The sequence below is a fragment of the Bubalus kerabau genome, chromosome 18 (genome assembly GCF_029407905.1).
Source record: "Bubalus kerabau isolate K-KA32 ecotype Philippines breed swamp buffalo chromosome 18, PCC_UOA_SB_1v2, whole genome shotgun sequence".
NCBI classification, from domain to species: Eukaryota; Metazoa; Chordata; class Mammalia; order Artiodactyla; family Bovidae; genus Bubalus; species Bubalus kerabau.
In genome coordinates, this window is record NC_073641.1 from 55,494,848 (window position 1) to 55,512,739 (window position 17,892).

Genomic DNA, 17,892 nt, shown 5'->3' on the forward strand with positions numbered 1-17,892 from the left:
CCACACTGATAAAGTAAGCCCAATCCTCACTAACAAACCAGAAAATGTTGCTCTCTCTTTAATAGATCTGCTTTAAAATATGCAGGTGAAGCAATTACTCTCTTTCTCCAAAATCAAGTACAAAGTAACCTAATGTATTATATAGCAGTATTGGAGATTGAAGAAAGCAGTCAGTTCATACTAAGAAGTCTGTCAGGCTGACATTTTTACATCAATGTTGTAACGGCAGGGCCATTTTAATTTAGAAATAATTGAGGGCCTATTACATTATTTTTAGCACAGGCTTTATTGACTTTTCTTTTTTGTTTTTCTTAATTGATTACTCTAGACTAATATATTTGTATTCATAAAAGTGTACCATGAAAAGCCGGGACCTAAAGTTATTTTTTTTCTTTTTCTTTTTCCATTGTTTTTATTGTTGTGGTGGTATGGTCATAAAAAAACAATTAAAAAAAGCACTATTTGACAATCTCTGAATGCTGTACAGTTTTTTCTTCTGAATTCGTTCCAAATTACAATGTTTAAGAGCAGTTCTCTACTTATAAATATGCCAAGTGTACATCCCATGCTTCACTGTATTTCATACTGCTTTTTTGAAATATGAAAACAGTATTTAATGTTTCAGTTCAGTTTCACTTCAGTTCAGTTCAGTCCCTCAGTCGTGTTCGACTCTTTGCAACCCCATGAATCGCAGCACGTCAGGCCTTTCTGTCCATCACCATCTCGCAGAGTTCACTCAAACTCACGTCCATCAAGTAGTTGATGCTATCCAGTCATCTCATCCTCTGTCGTCCCCTTCTCCTCCTGCCTTCAACCCCTCCCAGCATCAGAGTCTTTTCCAATGAGTCAACTCTTCGCATGAGGTGGCCAAAGTACTGGAGTTTCAGCTTTAGTATCAGTCCTTCCAAAGAACATCCAGGGCTGATCTCCTTTAGAATGGACTGATGGATCTCCTTGCAGTCCAAGGGACTCTCAAGAGTCTTCTCCAACACCACAGTTCAAAATCATCAGTTCTTTGCTACTCAGCTTTCTTCACAGTCCAACTCTCACATCCATACATGACCACTGGGAAAACCATAGCCTGGACTAGATGGACCTTTGTTGGCAAAGTAATGTCTCTGCTTTTGACTATGCTATCTAAGTTGGTCATAACTTTCCTTCCCAGGAGTAAACGTCTTTTAATTTCATGGCTGCAGACAAAATCTGCAGTGATTTTGGAGCCCCCAAAAATAAAGATTTGAAAGTGGAATATTATCTAGCAATTAAGAATGCTATCATTTCAATGTATTAATAATTACTGATGGAAACTTATTATATATATTTTCAAATATAAGGGCAGGAATGACCCTATCTTTTTCAGCATAAGTATATATCATAGGTACAGAAAAAGCTCAACAATAGCACAAAAATGTTAATGGGTAATATTTCTACAATATAGTATGAAGAGTAGTTTTAAAATGATTCTTTACTTTTTGTCTTCATTTTCAATGTTCCTACAATGAATACACTTACTACTTTTGAAATAATAAATGAATAAAAATAAATAAGCAATAAGTGTATTCATTGTAGGAACATTGAAAATGCAGACAAAAGGTAAAGAATCATTTTAAAATTACTCTTTATACTATATTGTAGAAATATTTCCCATTAACATATTTCATGCTATTGTTGAGCTTTTTCTGTACCTATGATATATACTTATGCTGAAAAAGATAGGGTCATTCCTCCCCTTACATTTGAAAATGTATATAATAAGTTTCCATCAGTAATTATTAATACATTGAAATGATAGCATTCTTAATTGCTAGATAATATTCCACTTCCAAATATACCATAATTTATCTAGCGAGTTACCTATTGTTCAACATTGTGTTTGTTTTCAATGATTCACTATTATATAGAATGTTGCATTGAACCTCATTGTATACCCAATATTGTAACTGACCTTTTGTTTAATTTTGTTTTCAATTGATACTTCCTAAATGGCAAGCATTGTATTATGACCTAATACAAGTGTCAGTGATTTTGAGAGTGCAGATTCAGGAGTCATGTCTTTTATACAAGAATAATTGACTAATTGTGTGACCTTGGGCAAGTTATTGAACTTTTTATCCATGTTAATTTATCCTCATGATGTCTAATGATATTAATCATTTCAGTTCAGTTCAGCCACTCAGTCGTGTCCGACTCTTTGTGACCCTATGGACTGTAGCACTCCAGGCTTCCCTGTCCATCACCAACTCCTGGAACTTGCTCAAAGTCATGTCCATTGAGTTAGTGATGCCATCCAACCATCTCATCCTCTGTCATCCCCTTCTTGTCCTGCCTTCAGTCTTTCCCAGCATCAGGATATTTTCCAATGAATCAACTCTTCACATGAGGTGACCAAAGTATTGGAGCTTCAGCTTCAGCATCAGTCCTTCCAATGAATATTCAGGACTTATTTCCTTTAGGATGGACTGGTTGGATCTCCTTGGACTGCAAGGGACTTGGAAGAGTCTTCACCACCACAGCTCAAAAGCATTAATTCAAATATGTGATACAGTATAAACTATATACTGTATATATAGTCACCTTGCTGTACAATATACCCCCATGACTTATTTATATGTATTCTTCCTGAAATATCTGCCACTTTTCTATAGGCTTATATGTCAGTTTTTTTCCCTCTTAGAATTATTAAATATATTAAATTTATATAATTATATATAAATTATATAATTTAAATAATTATTAAATAAAATAAATCTACCATTTAAAACTAAAATCTATGGTTTTTATGCCTCAGCTTATTTGTTTGTCTCTTTTAGTCATACTTGTTATTTAATGTAAAGGTATTTAGTAATATGGGGTCATCATCAATATTTCCCTATGTTATTTTCTTTAGAGAGTGCAAATTGTAAAAGACCAGTTCCAAACCATCAATATCTCTTTTAGCTCCTTAATATTTATTTTAAAAGTTTTAATTCAGTGGGATTCTGTTTTGAGTATTTTTTGAAGAGTCTTATGTGTATTTTTCCACGGAAGGAACATTTAATTTTTTGGCACCAATTTGAAGCAGCTATCCTCCCCTCCACCACTGATTTGAAATTCCACTTTCAAAATTTAAATTCTCTCTCATATACATCTTTATTCTACTCCCCTGGACATTTTTCCTTCTAGTTTTTCAATGGTATCAAATATCACAATGTTTTATCCACTTACTGATAATTGCTAAGTAGTTTGTATAAATTATATTCACATAGTTAATAACAAAGATGAATAAATTTTGATGGATGTTTATACCCCTCTGAAGAACAGAGCGGCATGTTCAAAACTGCAGCCACAGGTGTCAACTGATCAGCTGGTGTTGCTAGTTCAAATTGAAATGTTCTGTAATATAAAATATGTATCAGATTTTTGAAGATTTGATGTTAAAAAAACACTTATCAAGTAAATAATTTTTTTAAAAAAATTTGTGATTGCAGAAAGAGATAGCATTTTAGGTATAGTAAGATATAGTAACTGTATTGTTAAAATGAAATTAATTTGTTTCTTACACTTTTTAAGTGATTAATGTATGTATTAAATTGCATTTGATGCCTACATTATATTAATGTTTCATCTTGTGTGTGTATGTGTGTGCTCAGTCCTACCCAGCTCTTTAAAATCCCCCATGGACTGTAGCCCACCAGGCTCCTCTGTCTATGAGATTTTCCAGGCAAAAATACTGGAGTGGGATGCCATTTACAACTCCAGGGCATCATCCCAACTCAGGGATTGAACCCACATCTCTTGTGTCTTCTGCATTGGCAGGCAGATCCTTTACTACTTCACTACCTGGGAAGCATGATAGAGATGTTTTCTACCTTCTCTTTCTCCCTTCTCACTGAAAAGCACTGACCTGACTTCTGTCACTATAGATTTTTTTTTTTTTCTATTCTAGTCCTTTAGTCACTCAGTCAGGGCCAACTCTTTGTGATCCTATGGACTGTAACCCACCAGGCTTCTCTGTCCATGGGCTTCTCCAGGCAAGAATACTGGGGTCGGTTGCCATTTCCTTCTCCAGGGGATCTTCCCGACCCAGGGATAGAACTCCAGTCTCCTGCATTTCACGCAGATTCTTTACTGACTGAGTTATGAATGAAGTCCTAAATGCTTTCCTATTCTAGTATGTCATATAAATGAAATCATGATATACATACTCTGTTATGTTGAGATTATTTAACTCAGTTTTTCCTCATTTTTATCCCTATTGTTATTTGTGTCCATCTTGCCTGGAGAATCCCATGGATGGAGGAGCTTGGTGGGCTACAGTCCATGGGGTTGCTGGGAGTCGGACACGACTGAGTGACTTCACTTTCACTTTTCACTTTCATGCATTGGAGAAGGAAATGGCAACCCACTCCAGTGTTCTTGCCTTGAGAATGCCGGGGATGGGGGAGCCTGGTGGGCTGCCGTCTATGGGGTCGCACAGAGTCGGACACGACTGAAGTGACTTAGCAGCAGCAGCAGCATGAATATATTATTGTTTTTATCAATTTACCTACTCATGAGCATTTGAGTTTATTCCAGTTTGAACCCGTATGAATATAGCTGCTATGGTCATACAGATGTCTTTATGGACATATGGCTTTCCTTTGAGCAAAGTGAAATTTCTAAGTCATATGGTTAAGTGTATGTCTAACTTCATAACAAACTGCCACACTATTTTCTAAAAGGTTGAACACTTTACCTTCTCACAGTGAGGTAGTACAATTCTTATTGTTCTGCATCCTCATGTGGAATTGTCAATATTTTATGTTATCTCTGTTAACAGGTGTGAGGAAGTAGGTATATTGTGGTGGTAATTTCTTCACTGCCATCTTTTCTGGTACACATTTTGTATATATCTTTTATGAAAGGACTGTTCATATATTTTGCACATTTTTTTGTTAGGAGGTTTGCCTTGTTATTTTGAATTACAAAAATCCTTGATATTCTCTGGATATGAGATCTTTGTAAGATGTAAACATTTAAAATATTTTCTATTAGGATGAGGTTTATATTTTCATCTTAATAAAGACATCTGAAGAGAATGTTTTTAAATTTGATAACATCTAATTTATATATAATTTTGTTTATGTGGCTAGTGGTTTTACTTTTCTTTTTTTTAGAGGGGTCTGTTTTCAGAATTATTTGACTTATAGAACCCAAACCATATATTTTGTAGATGGTTGATGTTTTTGCTTTTTAAGTCTATGATCCAGTTTGAATTGAGTTTTGTATCAGATTTTGTTCAGTTTTTTCTAGACAAATATCTAGCTGTTATGTCATCACTTGTTTAAGGAACATCATCTCCATTAAATTTGTCTAAATTAAGTGAACACTTGTGTGTCTTTTTAATGAACTCTCTTATGCTAGTTCATTGACGTATATATCATTAGTGCAGTTTAAAATTAAATCTAGAAGTTAGGTGGTCCTGATTTCCAAGAACCTCAAATTTGTTCTTTCCTTTTTCCCAAATGTTTTAGGTGATTTAGGTATTTATATTTTCATGTGAATATTAGATATTTTTATTTGAATTTATAAATATATAAAATTTATATGTTACATGTAATGTGAAAGTCACTCAGTCACTTCTGACTCTTTGAAACCCTATGGACTATAGAGTCCACGGAATTCCCCAGGACAGAATTCTGGAGTGGGGAGCCTTTCCCTTTTCCAGGGGATCTTCCCAACTCAGGGATAGAACCCAGGTTTCCCACATTGTGCGGATTCTTAACCAGCTGAGCCACAAGGGAAGCTCTATTACATATATTGTGTGTGTGCATGTGTGTGTGTTAGCCGCTTAGTCGTGTCTGACTCTTTGCAACCCCATGGACTATGGCCTGACAGGATCCTCTGTCCGTGGGGATTCTCCAGGCAAGAATACTGGAATGGGTTGCAATTTCCTTCTCCAATTGCATATTTACATAATTTTATATTATTAATATATAATATATTACATAATTACCTATTATTTATACATACATACATATGTGTGTGTGTGTGTGTGTGTATATATATATATATATATATATATATACATATACACATTTGGAGAGAAAAAATATTGTACCAATGCTGAGTCCTCAAAGCTTTTATTAATATTAATAACATGGCATCAGTTCAGTTCAGTTCAGTTGCTCAGTCGTGTGCAACTCTTTGTAACTCTTTGCAACTGCAGCACGCCAGGTTTCCCTGTCCATCATCAACTCCCAGAGCCTACTCAAACTCATATCCATCGAGTCAGTGATGCCATCCAACCATCTCATCCTCTGTCATCCCCTTCTCCTCCTGCCCTCAATCTTTCCCAGCATCAGGGTCTTTTCAAATGAGTCAGTTTTTTGCATCAGGTGGCCAAAGTATTGGAGTTTCAGCTTCCACATCAGTCCTTCCAATGAATATTCAGGATTGATTTCCTTTAGGATGGGCTGGTTGAATCTCTTTGAAGTCCATGAGAGATCACAAACAGTTGAACACAACTGAGTGACTGAGCATGCACACAAGGATTTCAGATTTAAATCAGTTTCTTTTTAAAATATCTTTCTGTTTATTCTTGAAGCAGATTTGATATGTTATTTTCATATTTAATTTCAGTATTGATATAAAACATACAGTGTGGAGATTCCTTAAAAAACTGGAAATAGACCTGCCTTATGATCCAGCAATCCCACTGCTGGGCATACACACTGAGGAAACCAGAAGGGAAAGAGACACGAGTACCCCAGTGTTCATCGCAGCACTGTTTATAATAGCCAGGACATGGAAGCAACCTAGATGCCCATCAGCAGATGAATGGATAAGAAAGCTGTGGTACATATACACAATGGAGTATTACTCAGCCATTAAAAAGAATACATTTGAATCCGTTCTAATGAGGTGGATGAAACTGGAGCCTATTATACAGAGTGAAGTAAGCCAGAAAGAAAAACACCAATACAGTATACTAACGCATATATATGGAATTTAGAAAGATGGTAACAATAACCCTGTGTACGAGACAGCAAAAGAGACACTGATGTATAGAACAGTCTTATGGACTCTGTGGGAGAGGGAGAGGGTGGGAAGATTTGGGAGAATGGCATTGAAACATGTAAAATATCATGTATGAAATGAGTTGCCAGTCCAGGTTCGATGCACAATACTGATGCTTGGGGCTGGTGCACTGGGACGACCCAGAGGGAAGGAATGGGGAGGGAGGAGGGAGGAGGGTTCAGGATGGGGAACACATGTATACCTGTGGCAGATTCATTTTGATATTTGGCAAAACTAATACAGTTATGTAAAGTTTAAAAATAAAATAAAATTAAAAAAAAAAAAAACATATCCATTGGCATCACTTACCCATTGGCAAAACCTACCCATTGGGAACACTAACTTAGTGGGCATGAGTTTGAGCAAGCTCTGGGAGATGTGAAGGACACTGAAGGATAGTGAAGCCTGATGTGCTGCAGTCCGTGGGGTTGCAGAGTCAGACAGGACTGAACGATTGAACAGTAGCAATTGATGTAAAATTTTTCATACCTTCAGTATCTTTATTAAAACCACTTTATTGACTTGTTTGAGGAAGAAATGGCAACCTACTCCAATATTCTTGCCTGGAGAATTCCATGGACAGAGGGGCCTAGCGGGCTACAGTCCATGGGATCATAAAGAGTCACATATGACTGAGCAACTAACTCTTTCACACTTTCATTGACTTGTAAGGGACATAAAAAAGCTGTACACATTTAATGTATACAATTTTCAGAGACTGGAAATAAGTATATCATAAGCAATGCCATAAACACAACACGCCAGCTCCAGAAGTTTCCTCAAGACCTCTTTATGTATTTTTTGCATATATGATGTGTACTTAAAACCTACCTTCTTAGCAATTTTTTCAGCATACATTTATTGTTAACTTTACACATGATGCTATATGGTAGATCTCTAGGACTTATTCACCTTGGATAATTCAATCTTTGTACCTTTAACCAGTACTTCCCTGTGCCCCCTCACACCTCCACTCCTGGTAACTACCATTCTCCTCTCTGCTTCTGTGAATTTCTCAGTTTTAAATTTCTCATCTAAATGGAAGCACATAGTATTTCTACTTCTGTGTCTGGCTTATTTAACCTAGCTGCAGTGACTTAGGGAAAAAAATAAAAGACTTGACTTGGGTCAAAAAAAAGGTGGCATGTGGGTTGAGACAATGATATTTCTCACTTTTAACATTTCATGTTATACTTGATGATAACAATAATTTTAATAATTAAACTTGGAAATTCCAGGTAAGATTTTATTCCTCACTACTCCCTCCATGAGCTGTCAATTTCAGACACCATGCCTGCTGCTTCTGTTTCCAAAGGAGCATTCCTACTGCTGCGTGAGTTCAATATTTGGCCTAATTTCCATGTCTCTTAGTAGTCCAGTAATACAACAAAATTTTATTCAGCCATCACTATATCAAAACAGGTTTGGAGTTTAACAATTTTTGCAATAACTGCTGCTGCTGCTGCTAAGTCGCTTCAGTCGTGTCCGACTCTGTGCGACCCCATAGACGGCAGCCAACCAGGCTCCTCCGTCCCTGGGATTCTCAAGGCAAGAACACTGGAGTAGGTTGCCATTTGCCTAGGCTAAGGTATTAATATGTGTATACACACACATTTTGTTACATGTATCAACTCATTTAACCTTCATGTAAACACTAGGATATCTCTATTCTGCATTTTATAGATGAACAAAGTCCTGTAGTAATATTTGTGTTTCATTTGGTCACCAAATCCATATGTGATGATTACCATTTTGTGCTTCATTTCATGTTCTGATGGAAGTTGGAGATAACACAGAGACAATGAAGAATATTCTTCATTAATGGAGTAGTAAGTCGGAAAATAAGTAAACAGGCAAAATAGCAATAACAATGACAAATACATATATGCACATGCAAATTGTGACTATGGAAGTTTTAAAATAAGTCTGACAATGCTTGGATGTTCTTTAAGAGATGATTCTAGGCTGCCTTTGGTGACTCACTCAGTGTTGATGTTATGCTGGCCTCAGTGACTCAGTCTTAATTCTCAGGTGGCCTCAGTGACTCACTTATGACTAATGTAAGTGGTGAGGGTGATGCTGTGTGATTTCTGAGGCCTGGTCAGCATAACTGTGCAATTTCCTGCCAGTTCTCTTGGGTCATTTCGTCTGGGATAAGCTGGGGACCTTATAAGAAAGCTGAGTCTTGAAATAACAGTGTTGAGGACCTACTTCTTTCAGACTTTGCATAAATCACCATGTACCCAGGTAAACCCCAGGAATTATAGGAAGAAGTAAGATGGCATAATGGGAGAAATTTAGAAAGTCTTTTCCCAAATACGAGTACTTAGAGCCCAGGGCCATTTCTTAACAGCAATCTAGGGTTAATTCCTTGTTTGTACTTATTAGTGACCTGGATATCTTCAGTTTGCTTTTTAAAAACTTCTTTGGGTTCAACATGTTCTGATATAAATGCATATTACTCCAAAAACTTGTACCTTTCATGGCTATTTATTAAACATATGTGTTATATTAAGCAGTTGCCACATGCCAGAAACTATCTAAATATGCAATAAATTTTATGTTCCCCAACTTGAAAAATCTGATATGTGATCACTCAGTTATGAAAGCTGGACACAGTCAGTCATTTGAAAAAATTTAATTTATGGCATACTCTATGATAGGGCACTATTCTTGCTGTGGTTGCTTCAGCAGTAAACAGAAATGCACTTAGTCTAAGGTAAGTTTAATAAAGGCATCCTATATTTTGTTTACTACTGTAACTACTGTAGCAAGAATAGTGTGACATATAATGGTAATTGATATGGAAAAATATAAAGTAAGGTAGAGAGACACAGAGTTCTATGGTCGGGGGTGCTATGTTTAATTCCATTGATCAGAGAGGAATTCTCTAATGCATGACCTTGTAACAGAGACCTGACAGTGGAGAGGGAGTCATACATTTCATGAGAGTATTATAAGTGTACCAGTAGAACATGCAAAAGTCTTGAGGTAGGAAACTTTCCTGCAAGGGAGGTGTGAACTGATAGAAAATTAGGTTAGTGAGGCTGTGCAGAATTAGATTATATAAGTCATTGTTGGAAGTTATGAGAAGTCACGCCCACCTAAGTTCTATAATTTGGCTGAGAGCTTTCATTCTTAAAATTGTTAATTTCACAGTTTAAGATCTCCAATGGCTGGTGGGAAGGGAAAAAAAAAAAGAAAAGGATATTCGAAGAAAGAAAAAGTAATGCTGTGGAACAGTAGTTGCAAAGTTTAAAATACAGACCAAAAAGGAGAAGCCACTTTTATCACATAGATGGTGACCATAGATGCGGAAAAGTCAATATGACCTCAGATTACTAAAGTCTTTCATATTTTTTTCATACTTAACACAAAATTGTACAATAAATAGATTTGTCAATGGTATGATAAATGGAATTATCATATTTTGTTAGGTTATATATAAGGAATGTAAATTGAGAAATCACTTTGGTTTTCACTTTTGGCAGTATTTCATAAAGTTAAAGATTCTCCTATGTTGTAACACATTTGAAAGGAAAAGTCATATGTGAACAGATTAAATGTACAAATATTAATATATTTATTAGTTTATTAATATAAATTAATTTATTATTGTAATATAATATTATTTTATTATAATATAATTCTTTATTAAATTACTAATATAAATATTAATTTATTTTTTGTGATCAGTTCCTCTCTTTCCAGCTTTATTGGGATGTAATGGCATATAACATTGTGTGAATTTAAGGTGTGCAAAGTATTGATTTGATACATTGATATATTACAATATGATTGTCACCATAGTGTTGACCAACACCTCCATGACTTCACATAATTACCATTTCTTTTTTTGTGGTGAGAACACATTTAAGATCTGCTCTCAATAAATTTCAGTATTATTAACTATAGTTACTTTAGAACTCTGGAATTTATTTATCCCATGTTACAAAACTTCATGTTCTTTGAAAAACATCTGCCTGTTTCCCCCACTCTCAAGCCATCACGCTACTACTTTCTGTTCCTATGAGTTCAGCTGTTGTAGATTTCACATGTAAATGATATTGTACATGTTATCTTTCTCTGTGTGATTTATTTCCTTAGCATAATGCCCTCAAGGTTCATCCATACTATAGCAAATGACTTTTATTCTTTCTCCTACTGGAAAAAGAAAAGAAAGTATATATATACACATACACACACACACACACACACACACACACACACACCTGCATATGTATATATACATACATATATGACATAATCTTCACTCCTTCAGCCATTTATTGATGAACACTTAAGTTGTTTCTGTATCTTGGATATTGTGAATATATGATCTGTTCCTCTTTGAGCCTTGATGATGCCCCATTCATCTCTTCAACTGCTCTGTCTTGTGTGTGTGCTCAGTCACTCAGTCATGTCCTATTCTGCAACATCATGGACTGTAGCCCACCAGGCTTATCTGTCCATGGGATTTTCCAGGCAAGAATACTGGAGCAGGTTGCCATTTCCTCTTCCAGGGGATCTTCCTGACCCAGGGATCGAACCTGCCTCTCTTGCATCTCCTGCATTGGAAGGCAGATTCTTTACCACTGTGCCATCTCTCTTACTCATCTTGTATTACACTATATTTTCCTTGAAGGCTCCATGTCTGATTCATCATGTGATTCTCACAGTTCAGTGTCTGATCCAAGGAAGGGGCTCAGCATATGATTTCAGCTGGGTGGGTGCTCAGAAACCATTCCTATAATCTCCTCTGGTGGCGGGCATCAAATGCAGGCTGGCCAGGGGAAGAAATTGTTCTTGCTACAAGTGCAACTGGGTGCTTTTGAGCATTGTTAAATAGCTAAAAAAAAAAAAAAAAAAAAAAGAGTGGAAACAATCTAAAGCAAGAGAGAAAGATTTAAATATGTGGCAAAACTAATACAATTATGTAAAATTTAAAAATAAAACAAAATAAAATAAAAATGTGAGAATCTTGTGTGAGGGAATACTATATAAAAGACCTGTCATATCATGTAAAAGGCCTATTAATATCAAATAATCTTATTTACTTGTCTCAACAAGATAAATCATCAGAATATAATGATAACTGAAAATTTCTAGTCACAGGAAGGTACATGGAGAATGATGTTGTTTTATAAGAATATTTGATCATGAGAAAAAAGTGCTATATTTCACTTATGGATACATATGTATTTATATAGAAAAAAGTCATAAAACACTCATAAGAAGGCTGAATATATTTAGATTCAGGAAGTATAATCTTAAAAATTGATCGCCACTGTATATGGAAAGACATTTCATTTGTTAAAATTGAACAGCAGATTCAAATGTGACCATTATATTATCTAGACCTTTGTATGCATCTATGGTGTTTCATCCTAAAAAATTAAGTAAGCATAAGAACATAACTTTAACTAAGTACATTCTCCCATATATGTATATAATATTGAATATATCTTTAAATACTTTACTTATCTATATATGTAAACTATGTAGTTTACACATCTAAATACATTTTAAAAGCATGAAATGAGCTTTATATATTTTAACTCATATACATTGTATATATAACAGATAATATGCATTATATGTTGCATATAAATTAATTATGTATGCACATACATATGTGGTGGTGGTGGTTTAATTGCTAAGTGGACACCAAATTTTGCAACCCCACAGACTGTAGCCTGCCAGCCTCCTCTGTCCATGGAATTTCCCAGGCAAGAATACTGGAGTAGGTTGTCATTTCCTTCTTCAGTGTATCTTCCTGACCCAGGGATCAAATCCACATCTCCTGCATTGCAGGCAGTTTCTTTACTGCTGAGCCACCAGGGATTCCTGCACAAATGTATAGTTGTAAATACTAGTTTCTCTTTGAATTACATAAATAATTCAAGTTGAAGGGAGATATTTGGTTATTAAATATGCATACAAAATATTTCCTAGAGATCTAAAATAGATAAAAAGATAACAAAGTATATTTTGAAAAGTGCTACACATGTGACATTTTATATACATATATTGATGCATGGTTATGTCTGAAAATAAGTTAGGGAAATATTAAATTATATTTTATTCTCTTGATTCCTAAAGAATATAAAATTATTTTATGTCCTCTGTCTTGTCAAACAGTGTATGGATTTACTCCATCACTCAAGACCAAAGTATTTGTTTACAAACATTTCATCATCATATATTATATGCCAGACATTTAGCTCTCCAGAAGATGTTAATTTTATGCACATTCCTCCAAACCTGTTGATCAAGGGATGTATTTTCCTATACCTAAAAACAGTTTCACCTTAATTTAATCACTTTTAACCTCAAGTACATAATTCACTTATGAAATGCTAAAATACAAAATATTTAAATTGGCACTATGTAATTATTTTGTGATTACTGATGGTGAATCATTAGATATCACTAAATCCACAGTGTCTACCAATTACAGCCCACAACTCCCTAAGTATTTTTTTTTTATTTTATTTTTAAACCTCAAACACTGTATTAGTTTTGCCAAACATCAAAACGAATCCGCCACAGGTATACATGTGCTCCCCATCTTGAACCCTCCTCCCTCCTCCCTCCCCACACCATCTCTCTGGGTCGTCCCAGTGCACCAGCCCCAAACATCCAGTATCGTGCATCGAAACTGGACTAGCAACTCGTTTCATACATGATATTACACGTTTCAATGCCATTCTCCCAAATCTTCCCACCCTCTCCCTCTCCAACAGAGTCCATAAGACTGTTCTATACATCACTGTCTCTTTTGCTGTCTCGTACACAGGACATTTGAATCAGTTACAATGAGGTGGATGAAACTAGAGCATTATACAGAGTGAAGTAAGCCAGAAAGAAAAACACCAATACAGTATACTAACACATATATATGGAATTTAGAAAGATGGAAACAATAATCCCTAAGTATTTGAATTTCTGTTATACATCTAGACATGAGTTCCTTTGTCAGAAAATTGTAAGCTGAATCCCTAGTTTGTAGAGAATGAAAATCAATGACCTTTCTGGATGATTCTTAATTATTGTCTGACATAAATTTTGGAAAATTCTAACACTTCTGAAAAATATACACTGAAATATACTTCATGTGTATATTATTTTACATTTAAAGATATTGTAATCTTTACTAAATACAGGCTGCTGCTGCAGCTGCTGCTAAGTTGCTTCAGTTGTGTCTGACTGTGAGACCCCAGAGACGGCAGCCCACCAGGCTCCCCTGTCCCAAGGATTCTCCAGGCAAGAAAACTGGGGTGGGTTACCATTTCTTTCTCCAATGCATGAAGCTGAAAAGTGAAAGTGAAGTTGCTCCGTCTTGGCTGACAGGCTATGCATTAAAAAAAACAAATTTGTTAAAAAAAAACTTGCACCATATTATGCACATGGCACATAATTTAAGTAAATATTGAATTAATAAATGAGTATACTTGTTTAATACAACCCCAGAAATATGTTTTTACTTCACTATAAAATGAAGAAAATAATAGCTACCTGTATGATTATTGTATGTAAAGGACACCAGAATGTATCTGTCAAAGAGTAGGTACTTAACAAATAGTACAGAATATTTTAATATTAGTAATGTAAAAATCACGTAAAATGCATGAAAGGCACATTAATCACAAAAAAGTTGTATCATTATAAAATCCCCTAGTAAATGTCTTCTTGTATAATTCAAATAAGTTTCAATCATTTGCACTCAGTGTCATAACATTACACATTTTCCCAAGGCAATAATGATATATGGAGATAAGATACTCAGCAAATGAAATAGAAATATTCCTAAAAGTATTGGAGGAGGCAGAGGGAAGGAACAGAGATTATAGAAGTGCATGTAGCCCCATCTGGTAAGTGAGCTTTCAGTGACAAAAGAATGTTTATCTTTATCATCCAGAGACTCCTAACTGAAATGGTATTTAGTTTGGAATGTAAAAGCATCAGTCAGTGCACATGGCTTATGAAGTATGATGATTTAAAATCTAGGTGTGTTCCATCTCCACAAACTCTTGCTGCTTTGAAAGTTGAAATGATATAATAACATGTATATATGATATTTATCAATATAAATTTGTGGTTTTCAAGATTTTATTTCTTCTGGTCAGTTATTTCCACATCCATAGCTCTCTGCTGCTGCTGCTGCTAAATCTCTTCAGTCGTGTCCGACTCTGTGCGACCCCATAGATGGCAGCCCACCAGGCTCCACTGTCCCTGGGACTCTCCAGGCAAGAATACTGGAATGGGTTGCCACTTCCTCCAATGCATGAAAGTGAAAAATGAAAGTGAAGTCATTCAGTTGTGTCCAACTCTTCGTGACCCCATGGACTGCAGCCCACCATGCTCCTCCATCCATGGGATTTTCCAGGCAAGAGTACTGGAGTGGGGTGCCATTGCCATAGCTCTCTATAGAATCCATTTCAGAGAGGTTAAAAGACTTCTTATATAAGTGTGCCTTACTAATAAATGGGAGTCAGGATGTGAACGTAAGCTCATGTTCTTTCCACTGTTGACTCCTGCCTTAGTGCTTTGTATGGGAGTGTGCTTATTAATTTATAATTCTAATACATAAACCAGTAAATTTTTCAAAAAAGGTTTTATCAGTATGTGTCCCTATTAATTAGGCAGAGACAAAATCAATGCAGATTAGAGCAGCAAAGAATTTTTATTCAAATAATTTGACATTTATGAATCATATGTCATGTTCACAAGTCTCAGACTACATAAAATACTGAACTTCTCTCAAGAAAAGAGGGCCATTTACTGCAATTGAATACTAATACTTTATACAAACAAATATTGATACATTGTTGCTTGATGTGTGTGAGTGCACAGTCCCTAAGTGGTGTCTGACTTTGCTGCCCTATGGGTTACGGCATACCAGGCATCCCTGTCCTTCACTATCTCCCAGAATTTGCTCAAATTCATGTCCATTGAGCCAGTGATGCTATCAAACCATCTCATTCTCTTCTGCCCCCTTCTCCCTTTGCCTTCAATCTTCCCCAGCATCAGGGTCTTTTCCAGTGAGTCTGCTCTTTGTATCAGGTGGCCACAAGTATTGGAGCTTCAGCTTCAGTATCAGTCCTTCAAATGAATATTCAGGGTTGATTTCCTTTGGGATTGACTGGTCTGATCTCCTTGCAGTCCAAGGGACTCTCCAGAGTCTTCTCCAGCACCACAATTTGAAAGCATAAATTTTCTGGTGCTCAACGGAATTTAGGGTCCAACTCTCACATCTGTAAATGACTACTGGTAAAACCATAGCTTTGACTATACTCATACTCTTACCTTCTATTTCACTCATGTTTCCTCTAAGTTGTCAAATGTTAATCACTGAATCTTGTCCAACTCTTTGCGAGCCCATGGAAGAGCCTGCCAGGCTCTTCTGTCCATGGAATTCTCCAGGCAAGAATACTGAAGTGGGTTGTTATTCCCTTCTCCATAGGATCTTCTCAACCCAGGGATCGAACCCTATTCTCCCACATTACAGGCAGATTCTTTACCATTTGAGCCACCAGGGAAGTCATAATACTTGAAATGAAAACAGATTTTAGGCCAGAATATATATTTTCTTTGCAGAAAATAATTTTAGCTGATTTTAATTTTAAAGAGAAATACCTTTTCTTGTTAGTAGAGTTTTGGTATCAGTGTTCATTAATGTATGATGCCTGAGATGTAGTGAAACCATGCAGAAAATACCCCCCAAATTACAGATGTGGAGAATTTAATGCTACTTCTCACTTTTTAATTAAAAGGAAAGATTCTGGTCACATATGTTTTCCATTTTTACCTATATTTCTCTCAGGACTAAGTCTATTATGAGTTTTTAATTTATTTGATAGAAACCCTAATGTTGAAAAATGTGAAGTTATTAAATCATTTAATAATCCTTCTACACTCTATAAGACAAGTTTTCTTGAAGCAGTTTCAGTAAAATCTAATTTTAAGAGTAAAAGATAAATAATCCAACAATTAGTTAAAATATATTCATAAGTCTATAAAAACCAGAGATATCACTTTACCAACAAAGGTTTGTATATTCAAAGCTATGGTTTTTCCAGTAGTCATGTACGAATGTAAGAGTCAGACCATAAAGAAGGCTGAGCACCAGAAAATTGATGCTTTCAAATTATGGTGCTGGAGGAGAGTCCTGAGAGTCCTTGGACAGCAAGATCAAACCAGTCAGTCCTAAAGGAAATCAACCCTGATGATTCAGTGGAAGGACTAATGCTGAAGCTGAAGCTCTAATGCTTGGGCCACCTGATGTGAAGAGCTGACTCATTGGAAAAGACCTTGATGCTGGGGAATATTGAAGGCAAAAGAAGAGGGGCAGCAGAGGATGAGATGATCAGATACCATCACTGACTTGATGGATGTGGATCTGAGTAAACTGTAGGAGACAGTGGAGGACAGAGGAGCCTGGAGTGCTGCAGTCCATAGGTTCACAAAAAGTCAGACACTGCTTAGCAATGGAACAACAGCAGCAAATCCATCAATTCCCTTGGCATTTGTATAGAGCCTTGTTTCAGAGAATTTTGGTACCACTCACATTATCTTTTTATTACTTAAAAAATAATGATCATGATTAATTCTTCATGAAAGTTCTAGGTCATAGATACAGCTCTATTTTTCAGTAGCTTATATAGAGTTGATGGTAGCTATTTTTCCTCTCATCTGTCAATTTTAAACACTTTTCTGATATGTGCCTTGGAATAACACATTTATTTGTGAGCTTTTCTTTTTAAAAGCATTTTAAGTCTTTAATTTGCTTGATTTAATTCTATATCATTCAATAAGAAAAGCACTCAAAAGCCCTAATTTGATCATTGAAAG

The 17,892-nt window shown here is 35.7% G+C and overlaps 1 protein-coding gene and 1 long non-coding RNA gene across 2 annotated transcripts in view; one reads left to right on the plus strand and one right to left on the minus strand.

Annotated features, from left to right (window-relative positions):
• The window catches only part of CDH18 (cadherin 18), a 725,976-nt gene that overhangs the window by 361,929 nt on the left and 346,155 nt on the right, over positions 1–17,892 (plus strand). The window lies entirely within an intron of this gene.
• LOC129632837 (uncharacterized) overlaps positions 11,320–17,892 on the minus strand; it is a 341,755-nt gene continuing 335,182 nt past the window's right edge. Inside the window, exon 3 of the long non-coding RNA XR_008704687.1 lies at positions 11,320–11,887. This is a non-coding gene — a long non-coding RNA (uncharacterized LOC129632837). The remainder of the gene's footprint in view (positions 11,888–17,892) is intronic.